Source organism: Schistocerca piceifrons, chromosome X (assembly GCF_021461385.2).
Source record: "Schistocerca piceifrons isolate TAMUIC-IGC-003096 chromosome X, iqSchPice1.1, whole genome shotgun sequence".
NCBI classification, from domain to species: Eukaryota; Metazoa; Arthropoda; class Insecta; order Orthoptera; family Acrididae; genus Schistocerca; species Schistocerca piceifrons.
In genome coordinates, this window is record NC_060149.1 from 318350957 (window position 1) to 318357449 (window position 6493).

The following is a 6493-nucleotide window of genomic DNA, read 5'->3' on the forward strand; positions in this document are numbered from 1 at the left end:
TTTCGGTATTTCCATGAATGCTTGCTTGGGAAAATTTGACAATTTATGAAACAATAACGAAAATAAAATAGCACCTCGCCTAGCCTACATAATTAAAGATATCAGAAGCCTGGTTAGTGAGTAAGAGGCCTGTAAGGTCACTAAGACCAGTCTGAATCACCATTGTGGTCTTTTTCATTCTGCTCATGGAAAGAAGCCCATTGATAACGTTTTTGTAGATTATTTGTCCTTCTTCCTCGTATCCGAAAGGGTAAATGGTGTATTCGTGTGATTGTCCGTGCACTCTCTCGTTTTCTGTTGCTGATAACTAGCAGTGGTGTGACAGCCAAGTTAACCACTCTGCATTTGGTTAATTTTTTCTCATTTTTGGTCCACCTAGGACACTAGTTAGTGATAAATCTCCTGCCATTGATCCCAGAGAATTTAGAAAATTTTGTTTTGGGAATGCGATAGCTCAAATTACGAACATTAACTATCATATGCAGCCTTCTTTTACTGAACGGGTGAATCATAATCTTAAAACCGCCCTCATTATTTTTCATTCTCACAGTCAGACTAAGTGGGACAAATCTATACCCTGATTGAACTTTGCCATTAATACTGTTATCCATTAGACCCAAAAGTCAACACCGGCAGCTATAATGTTCACTTACCACATTAACTGTCCTATTTCCGAGAAATTGTCTGTTAATGATCTATTGCAGGAGCAGGTTGACCCTGAGGTTATCCAGAGGAATTGAAAGCTTTCCTAAAATATTACTTACCTTGCACTCCGGAGAGAGATTGAGGTCTATAACCGGGGTAGGCACCCTGCCAAATTTAACGCTGGAGGCACCGCCTGTAGCAGCAATTTTGGAGCACAAGATCAGAGGGATCAGAGAATTTATGGTATGTTATTACCACGACTTTTGGACCTTGTTAGGTGGTTAAGGCTGTGACCCCAGTTAGCCTCTCGATTAAAAATCTGTCTACAAACAGAACCTCCCAGATTCACATAAACCAAGTCATTGTATATTATTATTCTAAGCTGCACCCTTCATATTTTAGTTTAAGGGGGAGTGGGAGATTGAACCATACCGTCTCGCATCGATGGTGGTTGTCCATAATTATCTGTGGCAGTTACCCAGCAACGGATTCGGCCCCGTCCGATGACAGGGCGCGACCTGAAGAGCTGCGAGGCTTTCGCGAGGCTTGATGTGCAGCCTGCATTCATTCTGTTCTGACGTTCAGACTGGAGAGAAACGCGTCTAAGGGCTGCGCCCGAGCTCTGCAGACACGCAAGAGGAAGTGAGCATGCTTGAGAGACTCTTATTCGGCGAAAATATATGGTATTCCAGGAGCACAGGCTAATGGCAGGCTGAGGGTGGACGGACTGGGGACATTACTGCTGTGGAATCTATCTCATGCATCAGCTGCCATCACCTGAGGAATTAAAATTAGTGAGCGCGTTTCTGAACATTTGGTTCCGACAATTCAGCGTTCTGCAAACCGTTCGTATTGACCCTCATCCTGGCCAGTTTTGTTTGGGCTGTCAAGTTTCGTCAGTTATTGTAAAGATTGATTCTGATATTATATTAGGTACCTGGTTCTACCTTTGCTTTTGGTTATAATAGGGGCTGTGAGCTTGAATTAATTGAGGGCTGTTCTGTGTTTTGGAGCTTGACAAACTGATTAATCTCACCTTTTGTTTTCTCCTAAAGTTCAAGATAGTTATTATGTAAATTGAAGGTGGAGAGGAGAGAAAGGAAAGGAAAGGGAAGGAACTAATGATATCATCTGAATCAGGACTTTATGCGGAATCAACGCCAATGAGTGAAAATGTGTGCCGCGCGGGGACTGGAAGCCTTGATCTCCTGCTTACAAGGCAGTTGCGTTAATTACTGCTCCACCTGGACAAATGCGTGGATTATCTCGGCACGTTCTCCGGTGACTCACATTCCCGCCTAGTGCCACCTATCCGCAATGCCTGTCCATATCTTCTATGCTCGCTAATTTTAGATTCCCACTGGAGGTGGAACATAAATGTACATCTACACTGATGGCTGTGGATTCATTACCCATCGAGGTGAATCGATTATATGAATACGTGATGTCTGTACTTTCGGACATATTGACAGAACAGAAACCACGGATTCATATAATTCAAGATAGTTATTTCGTTAATTTTTCTGGGTGTTTTGCAACTTAACAACCTGATTAACATTACCTTGGGTTTTTCCTAAAGTTCAAAATTGTACGTTCATTAATTTTGCTGTGCATTTCTTGTGGGTTAATCGTCTTATTGATTATAATAGTTAAGGTAAGTCACTTTTTATTGATGTTTATTGATGTTTTATTACTTTTTAGATACCATTGAAACTTAAGAGTTCGTTAATGAGTTCGTCCTGTTTAACGTGTGTAAAATGGTTATGCGTAGGTTTTAATGAATCGATTTTTTAGTGTTACAATACGGCCAGCTACTGCAGGATCTTAGCGCAATGGGCAGAGTTTATGTCCAGTACTGGTCACTGGGACCGGCTCCTGCTTGTCTGGACTATCCAACCTGTTGTAATAGTATTTGGTGTCTCTTCAGTACGATGTGTCTTTTATTGTATGCCTTTCAGCAGCTATTAATGCTCCTTATTTGATTATTTCATTTGCCTGAGTAATTTTTTTTTTCTTTTCGGGAGTGATGTCATTTTTGGCCTCGCAAATTCCACTCCCGGTTCCTCTTTCCATGTCTATCACTTGCTCCCATATATTTCACCCCACTGCAGGTGTACCTCAAGGCTCTGTCATGTAATCCCTCTTTTTCGTCTTGTATGCTAGAGACATTCCCAAATCGCCACCAAAACCTACCTCCTAAATATGCTGACGACACCACCTACGTAGAGCACTCCGTCATCAAGCCACAAGTGGCCCATCGGGACCATCCGACCGCCGTGTCATCCTCAGCTGAGGATGCGGATAGGAGGGGCGTGTGCTCAGCACACCGCTCTCCCGGTCGTTACGATGGTTTTCTTTGACCGGAGCCGCTACTGTTCGGTCGAGTAGCTCCTCAATTGGCATCACGAGGCTGAGTGCACCCCGAAAAATGGCAACAGCACATGGCGGCCCGGATGGTACCCATCCAAGTGCCGGCCACGCCCGACAGCGCTTAACTTCGGTGATCTGACGGGAACCGGTGTATCCACTGCGGCAAGGCCGTTGCCCACCGCCTACGTAGCCACCCACCATACTCTTCAACCCTGCCTAGACTCTCTCTAATGCCACTTGAATCTCCTGGTCAAGTGATGTAATACGTAGAAACTTCAGGCAAATCCATATAAAAGCCAAGCTACCATCTTTTGTTGCACCACTCGGTGTTTCCGTCGTCCAGATTTCCATCTCCCCATGTGGTAGAACCAATCCATCCCTATGACTAACATTATAAAGTATTTGGGACTAACCTATGACGCAAAACTAATATGGAATGCACATTTCCTTATCCTCCAGCACAAACCTCGAAGCCGACTAATATTACTAACAGGCCGCACATGGACTCTACCTATTTCTACAATTATTCTCACCTATAAATCCCTCAGCCACCTCACCCTCATCTATGCCAACGTTGCCTTGATCTCCGCCTCCCCTAAGTTCTACAGGTCGCTTGAGATCCTTGAATGACATGCTTTCAGCCACGATTTTCGCATCCGCCTGCCTTCCCCAACTTGCATCCTGTACCAACTCATTCACTTCCCACAGCTTCTTCTCTTCGTGGAGCACCTTCGGATCCGCTATGTTAATCGAAAAACTCAGTTCCGACACCTAGTTTCCCACCTACTATTCACCAGTCCAGGTATTCTGCTGCGCCATTACATACATATTCCACCTTCCATTTACCTTCATGTCTTATCCATTATCCATCCTCTCTCGTAGATGAAATCCGTTCCAATGTATACCCTTCGTTCCAACCCTGGTCACAACGCTCCATCTCACACCATCCTCCCACGTCTTCCATCTTGCTAACTCTCAGTCGTTACCTGTTGGTCCTCAGGTCCCCACAGACGTACTCATCATTTCAGCTTTTTCTTAATCACGATCATTTTCATGCATCACCAGAATCACTATTACACCATAATATCATTCACATTATCATCACTGATTTTATTTTAATAGAAGGTTAAATCATCTACAGGGTGTTTCACAATTCATATTACACACTTCTAGAGGTTCTAGAGGGGACTTCGTAGATCAAGTTTTACATAAGATCCCACGTCCGAAAACGTCACGCAAGGACGCTATAGAGCGTCAAATTTATAGGGGCCTTTGCCTGTAAATGTATGTATATACAGAGTGATTCCGTGATGATGTTACAAACTTTCTAGGATAATGGAGAAGGATATATCTATCAATTTAATTTAGGGGTCACTTTTCCAGAAAACAAACGAGATGAAAGTTATAAACGAAAACCGTCCTGATTACACTGACAGTGAAATACATGTAATGGTACTGTTGTTGCTAAGACTGTAGGATAGACAACTTTCAGAGATGACAATATGGACCAAAACAAGAAAACAATGTCCAGTAAACATGGCCTTAAAACGCATAACTTAGGAGATATGAGAACTTGCTCGTCTTCGCTACTGTGAAACACATCTCCTCTATTGCACAAGTGATCACAGCTCCTAACGCATGTATTTTAGAGCCCAAGTTTACGAGACATTTTTTCTTGGTTTGGTCCACACTATCCCCTCTGAAAGTGGTCTACCGTAGAATCTTCGTAACTACAGTATCAGTATATGTATTCCACTGTCAGTGGTACCAGAACTGTTTTCGCTCATACCTTTCGATTCGTTCGTTTCCAGTAGAGGGGCCCTTACGACAAATTCGTACAGTTATCCTTCTCTACCATCGTAGAAAGTTTTTATCATCACAAAAATTCCCTTTATATAGATACATTTACAGGCATCGGCGCCTATGACTTTGAAGCTAGGTAGCATCGTTCGATGACGTTTTCGGGCATGGATTCCTATGTAAAACTTGATCTCCTAAGTTCCCTCTACTACCTCAAGAACAGTGTACATTGACTGTGAAGCACCATGCAAAAAGTTTGACAAAACATCAGTATTATCCACCAGTGTATTTTTTTAAATCTTCATTTTGCCATCCGTTTTTCTGTATTGTGCACGAATGTCTTTCTGAAAAATCTTCACTTATAAGCATCTGTTTCATGTATTTTAAGTCAGCTTTTCAATTTATGTAACCTATGGTGGAAGAGCGCTCCTTCGAGCGGAATTGAAATAACAGTAAAGGGAAGAAAACAGTAAAGGGAAGAAAAACTGAGCTACCTGTTCCACCGCTGAAACGCGAAAGCAGATTAGCGAATCGAAGGAAGAGATTTAAATCATGTGTTCCATTGAACAATATGTATTTGTGGTACTGTAATACCACAGGTTAACCGAGCGAGGTGGCGCAGTGGTTAGATACTGGACTTGCATTCGGGAGGACGACGGTTCAATCCCGCGTCCGGCCATCCTGATTTAGGTTTTCCGTGATTTCCCTAAATCACTCCAGGCAAATGCCGGGATGGTTCCTCTGAAAGGGCACGGCCGACTTCCTTCCCCATCTTTCCCTACTCCGATGAGACCGATGACCACGCTGTCTGGTCTCCTTCCCCAACCAACCAACCAACCAACCAACCACAGGTTAAAACATAGTATTATGGCAACAGGGAGCAATTTTCAAACACTATGAAAAGAAATTGGCTCTTCGCCACATTCGAAAGGAAAACCAACGTGGCTGAGTATCTAGTGGGAAAGATAGTTCCTGACCTACTATAGTTCTTCCTGAAAATGTCGCCAGAGTTTCTGAACTGATTCAACAACATGGGAACAAATCCGTTCGAAGAACTGCAACAGAGACTGGTTTGAAGCGTTCCAGCAGATAGTAAATACTGAGACAGGGTCTACGCATGTTCACATTCAAAATCCGAAGCCATCAAAACATACCTGTACGAGCTATGCCACAGAGGGCTGGCTTTGAGAACCAGATTCTCCCAACGATTGATAACGAGGGATTTGATGCTGCCTGCACCTGGTTCACAGATGAAGCACACTTTCACCTGAATACAGTCGTAAATAAACAAAATTGGCGTTTTTGTGGTTCCAAAACTCTCTATTTTTGTAAAACGAAATAACTGTACTCTCCCAAAGTTACAATTTGGGCACAGCAGAAGCATCGTAGGCTCTTTTTCTCGTGAGGTAATTAATAACTAATGAACCTTACGTTGTAGTTTTGGAACAGTTTGTGGCCACACATCACGTTTGAGGACCTATTTGTCACCGCGTGGTTGGTGCAAGATGTGGTTAGTCAACTGCACCGAACAGATGTTTGGTTTTTTTGATGACTACTTCGGGAATAGAGTCATTGCGCTGCATTATCCCAAAATTACTAGAGCAGGTATGGATTGGCTTCCAATCACCCGATATTACTCATTGTGACTATTTTTTGTGGGGTACATTGAAAGACACTG

The 6493-nt window shown here is 43.1% G+C and overlaps 1 pseudogene; it reads right to left on the minus strand.

Moving 5' to 3' along the window:
- Positions 1 to 3074: 3074 nt before the first annotated feature.
- Positions 3075 to 3191, minus strand: LOC124723580 (annotated as a pseudogene).
- Positions 3192 to 6493: the final 3302 nt, after the last annotated feature.